This window comes from Hyla sarda, chromosome 6 (genome assembly GCF_029499605.1).
Source record: "Hyla sarda isolate aHylSar1 chromosome 6, aHylSar1.hap1, whole genome shotgun sequence".
Lineage (NCBI taxonomy): Eukaryota > Metazoa > Chordata > Amphibia > Anura > Hylidae > Hyla > Hyla sarda.
Genome location: NC_079194.1, coordinates 212,303,215 through 212,319,616, shown reverse-complemented (window position 1 = coordinate 212,319,616; position 16,402 = coordinate 212,303,215).

The following is a 16,402-nucleotide window of genomic DNA, read 5'->3' as shown; positions in this document are numbered from 1 at the left end:
CGGTAAAATTTTCTCTGTTTCCGAGGTGGCGACATCCGAATAACGGAGTCTAGCCACTATGGGGAAGCTGTCCCTCCAGTATGTTCGTCCCGCGTTTCGCGGTACACATAGGCAATGTCCTGACCCCTTCTTCAGTGGAGAACAAAATAATAATAATAATTATTATTATTACTAAACTGTGCATCAGAAATCCCTCAATTTGGGAAGAGGCCACTGCATGGACTATTACCATTATCACCAAATCTGCCAGACCTTGAATAAGGTGGCAGAAGGACTATAGGAACCAGCAGACCCTCTAAATATCTGGATTGAAACCAGGGAGACCAGCGATACCTGTGTTAATTTGAAATCTTCCCATCCAGAATTCCCGGGCGGACATCCTCCGGTTCATCCTAGGTGCCTGATACCACCAGAGGTCAGCTGACCTGCAACCAGCTGACCTGCAACCAGCTGACCGCGTGCACTGACGTCACACGCCACCGGGTGCAAGCGGCGACAGCGCTGACTGAGAGCGGGACGAACATACTGGAGGGACAGTTTCCCCATAGTGGCTAGACTCCGCTATATGGGTGTCGCCGCCTCGGAAACAGAGAAAATTTTACCAACGCTACACCTCCACCAAAATCCAGGAGTGGTGAGTGACAAATTTTTTCTGACAGGATCGCTGAATCTGGACATGTTTCTATAGATTGGATATAATTTCATTTCACAGATTTGAATTTGGATTTATTTTTCGTGGCCATATGAATATTACTTTACAGGAATAGTTACATCTATTGGATCAGGCAAAAAACCCTCATGCTAGAGGTAAAAATTGCTTCCCGACTGCAAATATGGTAGTCAGAATAAATCCCTGGATCAACGTTCTGTCCCTATAAATCTAGTTTACATAACCAGCAATGTTATTACTCTCCAAAAATGCATCCATACCCGTTTTGAACTCTTTTACAGAGTTAACAATGACCACCTCCTCAGGCAGAGAATTCCACAGTCTCACTGCTCTTACAGTAAAGAACCCCCATCTGTGCTGGTGTAGAAACCTTCTTTCCTCAAGATGTAGAGGATGCCCCCTTGTTATAGATACAGTCCAGGGTATAAATAGATCATGGGAGAGATCTCTGTACGGCCCGATATATTTATACATAGTTATTAGATCTCCCCTAAGCCTTCTTTTTTCTAAACTAAATAACCCTAATTCTGATAATATTTCTGGTACTGTAGTCCTCCCATTCCCCGTATTACTATGTTTGCCTATCTTTGAACCCTCTCCAGCTCCACTATATCTTCCTTGTACACTGGTGCCCAGTACTGTATACAGTATTCCATGTGTGGTTTAACAAGTGATTTGTACAGCAGTAGAATTATTTCCTTGTCATAGGCATCTATGCCCCTATTGATGCACCTCATGATTTTATTTGCCTTGGCAGCAGTTGCCCGATACTGGTCACTACAGCTAAATTTACTATTAACTAAGACTCCCAAGTCCTTTTCCACCTCAGTTGTCCCAAGTGTGCTCCCATTTAATACATAATCCCAGCCCAGATTTTTCCTCCCCATGTGCATTACCTTACATTTATCAGTGCTGAACCTCATCTACCACTTTCCAGCCCAAACCTCCAACCTATCCAGGTTTACAGAGTTTAGTATCATCTGCAAAGATTGCTACTTTACTATTCAACCCTGCTACAAGCTACAAGGTCATTAATAAATATATTAAATAGAACAGGATCCAAGACTGACCCCTGTGGTACCCCACTAGTAACAGTCACCCAATCAGAATAAGTACCATTAATAACCACCCTCTGTTTCCTATCACAGAGCCAGTTACTTACCCACATTTTCCCCCAGCTCAATCCTTTTCATTTTATGCACCAAAATTTCATGTGGCACCGTATCAAATGCTTTAGAAAAATCCAGATATACGACATCCAGTGATTGCCCCTGTTCCAGTCTGGAGCTCACCTCCTCATAAAAGCTGATCAGGTTAGTGTGACAGGACCGATCCCTCATAAAGCCATGCTGATATGGAGTCATACATATTTTTTACATCAAGATACTCCAAAATAGCATCCCTTTAGAAAACCCTAAAAAATTTACATACAACAGGTGTTAAACTGACAGGTTTATAATTATTGGCACCACATTTGCCATGCGCCAGTACTGAGGAACAGTCCTAGTTACTATAGAGTCTCTGAATATTAGAAATAGGGGTCTGTCTATTACATTACTTAATTCCTTTAGAACACGGGGTAAACGTCATCTGGTGATTTGTCTATTTAGATTTTTTTGTAGGCAGCACTGTACATGCGTAAGTGGCAGCCTTACACATGTACAACCTTCTGCTTGATTTCAATGTGAGAATTCCCATTCAATTACTGGAGTTTGCCTGCAGTATACTTCTATGGTGAGTTTACACAAGGGTAAAATGTGTAAGGGTAGGGTCATACATGCCATATTTTCCTGCATATTTCATGCAGCAAATACACAGCAAAATATGGCACATGTGCCCCTAACCTAAGAATAAAATTTAATGTTTACATTTTTTATCTGCCCTTCCCATAGACGATGGGGCAGTGGAGTCCCCCTTTACCTAAACTAATAAGGGGCATGGGACATCTTAGCTATGAGGAAAGATTAGAAGAATTAAATTAGTTTAGTCTTGAGTAGAGAAGTTTAAGGGGGCATATGATCAACATACATAAGTATGTAAATGGCCCATACAAAAAATATGGGGAAAAATTGTTCCAGTTTGAACCCCCTAAAAGGACAAGGAGCACTCCCTCTGGAGGAAAAATGTTTGGTCTTAAGGGGCAACACGCCTTATTTACCATAGAACTGTGAATTTATGGAACAGTCTACATCAGGAACTGTCACAGCAGGAACAGCTGAGAGCTTCAAAACTGGGTTAGATACATTCCTAGAAGAAAATCACATCCCTTCCCCTTCATTCAAACATACCCCTTCCCTTCAATTCCTTGGTTGAAATTGATGGACATGTTTTTTTTCAATCATACTAACTTTGTAACTATGTGGCAAAAGGAAAAAAAAAGTCGTAACTCAGCTCACTCACCAGTCTGAACCGTAGTTAACGGACATTCACAGTGCATGCAGTGCTGGAGCTGGGAGAGAGCGGGCCGCTTCGCATATCAAGTAGCAAGAAAAGGAGTGGTAGTCCAGCTCTCAAGTCTTGTAAGTTCCAGTCAAAACTTGACTTTTAATAGATTCAAGGAAAAAATGTATTATAATAAAGTGCACAAAAACACACATGCCGACGCGTTTCGAGCTTAAGATAATCTCTTAATCATGGCAATAATTAAGAGGACAGTGCACGCTTATATGCACTATGTACAATAGAGTAGTTTACCAGAGCAAGGCTTCTCTGTTATACAAGTCGTGTGATGACAGGTCCGGTTACCAGGTTGCACGAGTATTGAGTAAAACACTAAATGGATGTCAGCTCGTGCATATGCATATGCTGCTTACAGGTAAGTTGCAGAGGGCACTAAATACACAATATTCAAAGTATCCAATGTGTGTAAGCTAACACAACTAAACCATGCACTTTCGTAGGAGATATTTTGATATCCATCAGTGTGGAATGTAAATAGAGTATACAAAGTAAGTGATGACTAAACATGTATGAATCCTCACAATGCATATAGATAATAAGAAAGTAGGTTAACTCCCGGATGGACATATAATTCTCACAGTGCATATAGATAATACAGAAACTCGAAAAATGGACATTTACATTGCATAAGGGCTTCACTAGCCCATAGTGGAAATGAAAAAAGAGAAATAGGACATCGTGTGGATCCATTGTTATCATGGGTATATTCAAACCCTGCGCATATCGTTTAGTAACACTCTCGCATATGGTTGCAGGGTTCTCATGCATGCAAGGTATTCCAGTACATAGGTAAGTGTGTATGGGTTCTGTTCGGCACAAAGAAAAGAACCAAAATGATATATACTAAAAAAGGAATAGGACTAATAGGAAACCTAGTAATGACAATGATCATATGGTGAAACAACACCAATTATCATTTTGATATAAGCTTAGATAACCTATTATCTAGCTACTATGTAATGGAAATAATTCCGAATCATACCTTATTACCGCAGTAGATGTAACATATAGCCAGAATAAATAAAGATATTATACATAATGGCACAAGATTTTGTGTTGGAACACAGCATGGTGTGAAATAAATCACTAATATATATACATAAGAAAATTTTTATAATTGAGTCAGTTTGGTACACAGGAGTCTAAGGACAAAATTCAAAAGGCCTCCCATGTATACACCAAGCATGCCCAATCCCCTCCTTGGTGGGGCTGTTGCACTTTCTCAATGCCTGTTATTTGTATACTGGAATTGTCACCACAGCCTACATCTCAAATATGCTTTGTGAGACCAGAAGCTGCTGTCACATTACATACGGTTTGTGACGGTATACCGTATATACTCGAGTATAAGCCGAGTTTTTCAGCATGATTTTTCGTGCTGAAAACACCCCCCTCGGCTTATACTAGAGTGAACTCTACACCCGCAGTGGTCTTCAACCTGCGGACCTCCAGAGGTTTCAAAACTACAACTCCCAGCAAGCCCGGGCAGCCATCGGCTGTCCGGGCTTGCTGGGAGTTGCAGTTTTGAAACCTCTGGAGGTCCGCAGGTTGAAGACCACTGCGGCCTTCGACATCATCCAGCCCCCTCTCACCCCCTTTAGTTCTGTACAGTACTCGCCTCCGCTCGGCGCTGGTCCGGTGCTGCAGGACTGTCCGGTGAGAAGGTCGTCCGGTGGGATAGTGGTTCCGGGCTGCTATCTTCACCGGGGAGGCCTCTTCTAAGCGCTTCGGGCCCGGCCCCAGAATAGTCACGTTGCCTTGACGACGACACAGAGGTATGTTCATTACCAACATCCATCAAGGCAACGCCTCTATTCTGGGCCCGAAGCGCGGAGAAGAGGCACCCCCGGTGAAGATAGCAGCCCGGAACCACTATCCCACCGGACGACCTCCCCACCGGACAGTCCTGCAGCACCGGACCAGCGCCGAGCGGAGGCGAGTACTGTACAGAACTAAAGGGGGGGAGAGGGGGCTGGATGATGTCGAAGGCTGCAGTGGTCTTCAACCTGCGGACCTCCAGAGGTTTCAAAACTACAACTCCCAGCAAGCCCGGACAGCCGATGGCTGCCCGGGCTTGCTGGGAGTTGTAGTTTTGAAACCTCTGGAGGTCCGCAGGTTGAAGACCACTGAGGGTGGATAGTTCACAAGAGGATGATGACAAGAGGATGATGACAAGGGGATGATGAAGGGGGGTGGGGATGATGACAAGGGGATAATGACAAGGGCATGATGAAGGGGGGGGGGTGGGATGATGACAAGGGGATGATGAAGGGGGGATGTGTGGGATGATGACAAGGGGATGATGACAGGTGATGATGATGAGGGTCTGGATGATGACAGGGTGATAATGATGAGGATGTTAATGACGGGGGTCTGGATGATGACAGGGGGGGATGATGTATTTCCCACCCTAGGCTTATACTCGAGTCAATAACTTTTCCTGGGATTTTGGGGTGAAATTAGGGGCCTCGGCTTATACTCCGGTCGGCTTATACTCGAGTATATACGGTACTTGCTCTGAAAGTTCTGCTATACGTGTTTTTAGTTTCCTTATCCCACGTGCACAATGTGACCATCGATAATGCTGAGAGTACAGTTCCATGTATTTGAATGTAAAAAGATGATGTGGCAATGCACCCTTTGGTTTATTTTCATTCAGTATTCCTTCAAAAATGCTCCTGCACGCCATCGGGTGGGACACTTCATTGCAGTGTGCAGTGTGTACAGATGATAGGTGTTTCTCCAAGTGATCTCTGCATCACTGTGGACACTAAGCACATCACACTACATGATGTGTAGGACAAAGATTGCATTTTTTTTACTGTCCAATGACCAATTATTTTGTCCAATGACAATTTTTTATTTTTTTTTACCTTGTGCTATTTTGAAATTACTGCCTCTCTAAGCATTGTGTCCTTTGTTTTCTGCTATGCTTAGCTAAATGTAATTGTTTAGTAGTAAATGCAATTGCTGGAAGTCCAATAGACTTACACTGCAATGCATGTCTATAGGACTTCAGCAATTTTGTATACCACTTAGCTAAGCAGAGCTTAAATGAAAAGACATGGGGGGAGATTTATCAAAACCTGTGCAGAGGTAAAGTTGCCCAGTTGCCCTTAGCAACCAATCAGCTCACTTCTTTCATTTTTAACAAGGCCTCTGAAAAATGAAAGAAGCGATCTGATTTGTTGCTATGGGCAACTGGGCAACTTTTCCATTGCACAGGTTTTGATAAATCTCCCCCACATTTTGTCCTTTAACACTGTAAACATTTTTCACTTTGATGGGTCATTTGTTAATCAAAGTAGATGAAAGTCAAAAAATAAAAGTCAATTATTTGGCTTCAAATAAAGTTCCAAAGGTCTTCTACTGGATCTTTGGGATCTGTTATTTTAGAGGCCAATCATAGATTATGTGTTCCCCAGATTCTCTGGTACTCAGGGCCAGTTTAATCCTGGTAACAAAATATAATGTAGTTTTTAAATAGAAATACATTACTCGCATTCAAGGAAGGAAATAATATTGAGTTTATATAAGGAAAAGTCTGGATTTAAGTTGATTGTTAGCTTATAAAGTACATTAGAAAAACAGTACTGAGCATCCGTTAGAATTGGCAGGTTACATACAGAGTTACTATTGGCCTAGGCAAGGTAGAAAAAAAGAAAAAGCCACTTACTGCTCATGTTCACCATGTCTGTTATCTTGATAAATAATGAGGGCGCCGTCGGCTGACAATGAAATATTTTGAAAATGGATGTAATGTATCGCTGGCACAGATCCTTTTAGGCATTGATGAATTGCACAAACAGAAATGATAGGAAACATATAAAATATTAATGTCCTGAATTAAAGTGACAGAGAAAGTACATGGCTGTATTTTAGACTGTAAGGTGACCGGTAGGAAGAAACTCTGGTGTTTACATGTCTGAACATTTCAGTAATATGAGAAATTATATATGCCTTCTGAAATATTTTGTCAGTGTATTGTAAGGTCACCATCCAGACAAAAGTTAGCATTCAAAGACCAGCCGAGACTAATATTGTTTTTTAATCTATTACCAATATTCAAGAAAATTAAAAGCAAAGTAAAAGGATACTTCGCCCCAGACATCTTATCCTCTATCCAAAGGATAGGGGATAATATGTCTGATTGCAGGGGTCCCGCCGCTGGGGATCCCCGCAATCTCTGCAGCTCCACCCAGCCATCATCACTACAGAGCAAACTGTGCGTGATGACGGGGCGATGCAGGGGATGGAGCATCGTGATGTCACGGCTCCACCCCCATGATGTCACGTCCCTCCCACTCAATACAAGTCTATGGGAGGGGGTGTGGTGATCATCACGCCCCCTCCCATAGACTTGTATTAAGGGGGCGGGGTGTGATGTCACGGGGCAGAGCCGTGACATCACAATGCTCCGTCCCCTGCATCGCCCCGTCATCACACACAGAGCCAGTTTGCTCTGTAGTGATGCCAGCAGGGTGGCACTGCTGAGATTGCAAGGGTCCCCACGATCAGACATCTTTTCCCCTAATCTTTGGATAGGTGATAAGATGTCTGGGGCAGAGTACCCCTTTAAGGAAGAAATACATAAAGGGGAGGGGGACATGTATGACTGATAAAAACATATAAATAATGGGGTATTAAGTCAAATCTTTAGTATACTTATGGTACATTTAAATGTTCCTCAAGCCAGATTTAGGAATGCAGAGGACTCTAACTATAAGTCTTATAAATTCTTTAATATCAGATATTTAGCAATGCCAAAATATGGTGTAACGACTGATTAAAAAACATAGCTCACAGTCTATTCTACTTATGATCTTGAAAATATAGACCTGAGTGTACAACCTTTATCAGCAATATTTCCATATAAACACTTACTGGAATATATACCCAACCTTACTTAGGCCTCTACCATTGTAAAAAAAAAATGTCTTAGTCTTAAAAAACCATTGGTTCTTGAGATAGAATTGAACATATATGTTTTTTTCATATTTTCCCGAAGGCAAGTCCTTTTTGTGACCAGAGCAGGGGTTTTAGAATGCACTGTCCCATCACTATCCCTCATTTCCTTATATCTCTTCTTTACAGGGATATGTTTATTGTTTACAGTGGTTGCCTGTCTCGCATAAATTATGTTTTTTCTTCAGTGCAAAGGAAACACTCATTAAACCATGGTACCTACTGCAATATTAGCCACTCAAACATAGTCACGATCTGTTCCCTCCATACAAGTCTTTCCCATACCTTCCTATGTTATCTCTTTTGTCTTATTATGTGTTCTCCACTTGTCCCCATTTCACCTTATTGTCACTAATACTTCTCCCACACTCTGTAATTTGCGACCCAAACACATCAAACTCTCCGTCACTCATCAAGACTTCATAAACAAACTGAAATCATTTGTCAAAAAAGCTTACAATTTACAATAATTCTACTACCACTATAATACCGCATGAACAGCTTCTTCTCTGGCCTTCTTTCACTTGTAGGCCCTCTCTCCTTGTGTAGCAGTCTGCCACTCAGTTATCTCATTTTATTCTTCTTTCTTATTTTTACCAGTAGTTCATGTTATTACTTTAATCCTTCTGTATTTCATATGTACAACACCCTGGAAGTTCACGATGATAATAAATAATAATGATTGTATTGGTTGCTAGAGGAAAATGCATCCTTCTTGATTTATCAGGCTCCTCCCACTTACAATTCTTATCTGTTTATCACTAGGGGGATCTGTAGAGCAGAGGGAAGACAGACTTTCAGCTTCTCTGAGAGATCAGGTTACACTACTGATTAAAGTTTATGGTCAGGGAATGAGGATGAGGGAGTCAAAGAAATGCAGGGAGAGAGGTAAAAACACATAGTTACATAGTTAGTACAGTTGAAAAAAGGCATGTCACAGACAGAGATCCTGCAGGCTGGTATCATACCAGAGTTGGATTCATAGTTTAGACTGCTCAAATAGCGTTCTTTACTTCAAAAAATTTGCTACAGAGAGGTAAGGAATGTGTGTATGTAGTATATGGGAGTCACCTTAGAGGTTAACTGGTTGAAAAATGTCTTATACAAGTAATATAATGGACAGAAATAGCTCTACTCTTCATGTACACACGCAGGGAAGCTTGCCCTGTAAATTACATAAAATTATAGTTACTTTTTAAGCACGTGTTTATTTCTGTAACAGGACATAGGTAGTAAAGTACACCTTCATTCTATTGATCGGTGGGAACCTTGCAACTTGATCCCCACTGATCCCAAATTCTAAAATGTCTCTATCATACACCAGAAGTCAGTTGAAATAACAGTAATAAACCTGACCTGGTCCCTGGGTATTGACCCTTAGAGGACCCAGGGCATAAATGTAAGCCCTGACTGCTTAGTATTTGGTGCACCAGGGAATACATTTATGCCCTGCAGTTTGTCAGATCTATGCAGCAGTCAGGGATCTGCCAGTATTGGCGGACATCAGTGATCACGCTGATGCTCACCATGACCTGATGATGTGATCAATACTGTGCAATTGCGGGTGATCCAATGAATCAAGATGGTGAACATAGGTCTTCTCAACGGCTTCCTTGCTTGCTCTGGGGATCTTCTCTAGTCTGCTTTCTGGCAGACCAGTGAAGTAGGTCACCGATATTACTAATCAGTGTTATGTCTATGTACTGATCAGTATTAGTAATCAATAGATTACTATAAACAGCCTCCTATGGGAATAAAAAAAATTATAAATAATATATGTATAGTTTTTGCATTTTCGTTTTTTCCTCCTTACCTTTTAAAAATCATAACCCTTAAAATTTTCCACCTAAAAATCCATATTTTGGCTTATTTTTAATCAAAGAAAAAATGCCATTTTGTAACTTTTGGGGGCTTCGGTTTCTATGCAGTGCATATTTCGGTAAAAATGACACCTTATCATTATTCTGTTGGTCCATACGGTTAAAATGATACCCTACTTATACAGGTTTAATTTTGTCGTACATCTGGAAAAAATCATAACTACATGCAGAAAAATGTATACGTTTAAAAATGTCATCTTCTGACCCCTATAACTTTTTTATTTTTCCACGTACAGGGCGGTATGAGGGCTCATTTTTTGCACCATGATCTGAAGTTTTTATCGGTACCATTTTTTTTATCTGACTTTTTGATCACTTTTTATTAATTTTTTAATGGTATAAAAAGTGACCAAAAATAAGCTTTTTTGGATTTTTGAATTTTTTTACGTGTACGCCAGTGACCATGCGGTTTACTTAGCAATGCATTTTTATAGTTTGGACATTTACACACGCGACAATATCAAGTTTATTTTTATTTACACTGTTTTTAATGGGAAAAGGGGGGTGATTCAAAACTTTTATTAGGGAAGGAGTTAAATGATCTTTATTAACACTTTTTTTAAACTTTTTTTTTGCAGTGTTATAGCTCCCATAGGGACCTATAACACTACACACACTGATCTTTTACACAGATCACTGGCGTGTATTAACACGCCTGTGATCAGTGTTATCGGCGCTTGACTGCTCCTGCCTGGATCTCAGGCACAGAGCAGTCATTCGCCGATCGGACACCGAGGAGGCATGTAAGGTTCCCTCCCGGTGTCCTGTAAGCTGTTCGGGATGCCACGATTTCACAGCGGCGGTCCCGAACAGCCTGACTGAGCAGCCGGGATACTTTCACTTTCACCTCAGACGCAGAGGTCAGCTTTGATCGCCGCATCTGAAGGGTTAATACAGGGCATCCCCGTGATCGGTGATGTCCTGTATTAGCCGTGGGTCCTGGCCGTTGATGGCCACCGGGACTGACCCGATATAACGTGGTGTCACCGCTTGACCCCGTGGCATATCGCGGGAGCCGGTGGAGGACGTAAATATACGTCCTTCGTCATTAAGGAGTTAATAAAAGTGAATAAGCCCCTTTTCTTATAAAAAAAATTTAATCCCCCTTGTTTCCCATTTCGCAAATAAAAAATATAAATGTAAAGTAAATCAACACTTTCTGTGGAAAGTCAGAACTATTAAAATTGACCAGTCCAAAAATGTTGAATTTGGGTCACACCACATCTCAGCAAAAAAGGAATAAAAAGTTATCAAAAAGTCACATATACGCAAGTAGTAGTGTTAAAAAAAACGGATCACCACACAAAAAATTAGCCCTCATACAGCTCTTTATACTGAAAAATAAGAAAGCTATAAGAGGTAAGAAAAGTGCAATTTGAAACATACTTATTTTATTCGAAAAGTTTGAGTTTTTAAAAACAGTACAACGGGTATCATTTTAAATATATTGAACAACAGTATAAAGCGAATGTGTCACTTTTACCACAAAATGCACTGTGTAAAAACTATAACACTAAAAAGGCAAGAGGGAAATAGTTTAGTCCAGACAAAAAATAGATCTTTCTACAGTATTATAGCCACTACATGATCTTTACACAAATCCTATTCAGGAACATATCTAATACGATAGCTATCTCAAACATCTGTATTGGACACATTAAGATTTATGAGCAAAAAATAAAACAATCATGTACCATATATTTATGGTTTTTACCGATACATACTTTTATTTGGCATTATTTGTCTTTTAAAGTAGACAGTGTTCACTATTAGTTGAACCAGTTCAGCTGTAGCCTTAGGCAGTAGAATGACAAGGCATGCCAGGGATCTGACTGTAAAAAATCAATATATGTTCCTCCTTGTCCGATAAGCCTCACAGTTTTAAGCATATCATAAAAGTTCAATTTTATTGATGCCAGAAAGCTGCTCATAGTCACTGTTCTGTGGATCTTCGCTCCCTGATTTAATACAATAACGGTTTCCAGAACAACAATGTATTAAAGAGAAAAGATGAGGCTTTTATTTGCAGTAGCATTGAACTACATGACACTGACATACACAAATCATCCTTTCAAGGAGTTGAGTTTTATATTTCTTTGGAACTACAGTAAATAGATGATTATTTGAAAGGGACTAATTGAAATTCTGAATCTATCTAACCTGGCAAACATCTGTTTATTGGCTAATGACCCGAAATTCACCTTCAGTCGTGTGATATGTCATCGCCTGTAAGTCAATCTTCAGAAAACATCTGTTTGCAGTGAGAAGAGAAAAGGTGTCGATCTTCGATGTTATTATTTGAAACTTATGAAAGTAAACAGTTTTTTTTTTCACAGTCTAACAAGATTTATTTGGCTTCAGGATATACAAGGCATACTGTATCTTTTGAATGCAGGCTTAATTGTTAATGCAATAATATTAGCATGTTCAATGAGGCTTAGTTAAGGCAGACTTCTGTCTTGATTAAAAAGTGTCTTTCAAATATGTTAAAATCTGCAATTAAATATTGAGATAGGAGAGAATGTTAATTGTCTTGTAATAAGTTATTCTGTAACTAGTAAGTCTGTTGGTATTTTAATTGCAATTATTTAATTCCATAAATGTAGCATTTATATATTACAAATACGTATTGTGAAGCAGTGTGAGAAAATATTAGTTTACTGAAAGAGTTGTAGACGTGGTTGGTTAATTCACAGTAAGTAAGTTTAAACATGTATGGGATATGTATCCAAAAATTTAAAGGAAAAAATAATATTATCATGTCCAATGAGGCTTAGTTAAATGGGTACTCCGGTGGAAAACTTTTTTTTTTTTTTTTAAATCAACTGGTGCCAGAAAGTTAAACAGGTTTGTAAATTAAAAAATGCAGTGTAGCCCGGACCTTCTAGGTGAGTATAATATGGATATACGAGGATCGTGCTTCAATAATAATTATCATTTATTTATAAAAATAAGATTTCACCACTTCTCACAGGGCCCTTGTGAGAAGAACATACATAATAAAAGGCAACCTAACAATGTATTAGGCAATAGTATTAAAATTATACACTTGGCATAGAGTAATAGAATAAAATAGCAGAGTAAGATCTGTATTCCCCTATTTATTTACTTCCAATACACTGTCTGTTATATAATACTATCTCTTTTTATTATACAAAAAAAACTCATCTGTTTGGGAAAACGCATCGTTACAATTTTCCAACAGAATTCACACACTACTCTATACCTAGTATTGCTCTCTAGGTGAACCGATCCATTGAATCAATTTATGCTTTTTACTATTATCTATCAATGTGTTAAGGGGTGGGATTTGTGCCCATATAAAACAACTGATGATCTATGGCAACTATCATGACTACTGAGGAAAGGGTTATATTATACAACCCTGAAACGCGTCTAGTCGTTATCTACTGGCATAGCAGTACTTGAACTGTGCCCAAATTCTATGGCCAGTTACACTTCATGAACTGTACCATCATTTGCGCTCTCACTCTGCTACCTACCCGGTCCAGCAGTTCAGATCCATCCCGGTGCAATTATCCCGGTGCAATTATCCTGGTGTAGCCATCCCGGCTCTGACGTCAGACGCCGGCACCACGAGGTGAACTTCCAGCCCTCCAGTATATGGTCCTGTTTACCAACCAATGAAGCGGTGAGGAATACCAACTCTAGCGCACGCCAGCGCCAGCAGTCCCCGGACACCATCACGATCTTCGGTGCCTGCCAGCGCCTTATCCGACAGCGACTGCCACCACGCTCAGACCCTACTGGACCAGGCTTGGAAGCACCGTACAGTGAACTGTACACACCACGGACACTCAGCTATTGCGGGAGCAATATTCACCGCCTGAGCTACAATTTACAGACCGGTAACAATTTCTAATAATACAGACTGTTTGCTACTGTATCTAAAAAGGGACATATTTACCCTAAACATCTAGAAGAGCAACTTTCTAATATATTTGTATGGTACAGATCTTACTCTGCTATTTTATTCTATTACTCTATGCCAAGTGTATAATTTTAATACTATTGCCTAATACATTGTTAGGTTGCCTTTTATTATGTATGTTCTTCTCACAAGGGCCCTGTGAGAAGTGGTGAAATCTTATTTTTATAAATAAATGATAATTATTATTGAAGCACGATCCTCGTATATCCATATTATACTCACCTAGAAGGTCCGGGCTACACTGCATTTTTTGGTTTTCCTTTTTTAGCAATTAAGGTATAGTTGCTTGCCCTGTTTGACCTCGGTGCGTAATAGTTGTGAGCTGCACACATCTACATAGTTTTCCTTCTAGGTTTGTAAATTACTTCTATTAAAAAAATCTTAATCCTTCTAGTACTTATTAGCTGCTGAATACTACAGAGGAAATTATTATCTTTTTGGAACACAGAGCTCTCTGCTGACATCATGACCACAGTGCTCTCTGCTGACATCTCTGTCCATTTTAGGAACTGTCCAGAGCAGCATATGTTTGCTCTGGGGATTTTCTTCTACTCTGGACAGTTCTTAAAATGGACAGAGATGTCAATAGAGAGCACTGTGGTCATGATGTCAGCAGAGAGCTCTGTGTTCCAAAAAGAAAATAATTTCCTCTGTAGTATTCAGCAGCTAATAAGTAATGGAAGGATTAAGATTTTTTTAATAGAAGTAATTTACAAATCTGTTTAACTTTCTGGCACCAGTTGATTAAAAAAAAGGTTTCCACTGGAGTACCCCTTTTAACCTGTTGGGGACCACGGGCGCATGCATACGCCCTTGCTTCCTGGTCCTTAAGGACCAAGGGCATACCCTGGGAAATTTGATCCCCACCGCTAGCCGGAAGGGGATCGGAATGGGATGCCTGCTGAAATCATTCAGCAGGCATCCCGTGCAAATGCCTGGGTCCTGAAACCCCCCCATGTCGGCGATCACCGCAAATCACCGATCAATTCAGATCAGCGATTTGCGACTTTTCCGGGCTGATCGGGTCTCTGATGACCCGATAGCCCGGAAAACAGGGATGATCGGAGCTGTCAGAGACAACCCCGATCATCCTAGAGGATAGGAGCGAAGTGGCAGTGTGCCACCTCCTCCTATCCCCTGCAATTGGCCGATGCGGCCAATCAGTGAATCGCAGGGCAGGGGTGGGGGGGGGGAACGTTCATTTCCCCTGCTCTGCCTGCCCCTGGATGTCGGGGCAGAGCAGGGGAAGATGGCGGCGGAGTGCGGGGGCCGTTGCGGGGACTTCTGGTTACCTGGGCTCTCGTGGCAACCGAGGACCAGGGACCGGCTGACAGGAGGCGTAGGCAATTGGCGGCAGTGGCGGCGGCTTCCTAGATACAGCTGTGAAGATCACTGTAAAGTGATCTTCACTGCTGTATCTGGGAGTTTCAAAACTACAACTTCCAGCATGCCCAGACAGCCTTTGGCTGTCTGGGCATGCTGGGAGTTGTAGTTTTGCAACATCTGGAGGGCCACAATTTGGAGACCACTGTCCTTCCAGATGTTGCAAAACTACAACTCTCAGCATGCCCAGACTGTCCAGGCATGCTGGGAGTTGTAGGTGTGTAACATCTGGCCCTTCAGATGTTGCAGAACTACAACTCCCAGCATGTCTGGGAAGTCTGGGCATGCTTGGAGTTGAAGTCTTGCAACATCTGTAGGGCTACAGTTTGGAGACCACTACACAGTGGTCTCCAAACTGTTCTGCTCCAGTTGTTGCATAAGTACAACTCCCAACATGCCCTTCGGCTGTCTGGGCATGCTGGGAGTTGTAGTATTGCAACAACTGAAGGCGCACTAGTTGGGAAACATTGTCTGTTTTGTAACTCAGTGTTTCCCAACCTGTATGCCTCCTGCTGTTGCAAAACTATGACTCCCAGCATGCACTAACAGACCATGCGTGCTGGGAGTTGTAGTTTTGCAACAGCTGGAGGCACATGGGTTGGGAAACACTGAGTTAGGAAACAGACAGTTGTGCGGAAACACTACGGTAGTCTGGTACCTAACTCAGTTTCCCCAATCCCAACCAGTATGCCTCCAGCTGTTGCATAACTACAACTCCCAGCATGCATGGTATGTCAATGCATGCTGGGAGTTGTAGTTTTGCCCCCTCACCCCCTCCCCCACGTGAATGTACAGGGTACATTCACATGGGCGGGGTTTACAGCAAGTTTCCTGCTTCAAGTTTGAGATGCGGCTAATTTTCTGCTGCTGCGGGAAACTCACTGTAAATCTCTGCCCGTGTGAATGTACCCTAAAAACACTACACCACACTACACTAACCCTAAATAAAGAGTAAAACACTACATGTACACTACCCCCTTACACTGTTGCGCCCCCCCTATAAAAATAAAAAACATCTTGTACGCCAAAACGGAGCCTCCACCTGTTGCAAAATAACAACTCCCAGTATTGCTGGACAGCCATTGACTGTCC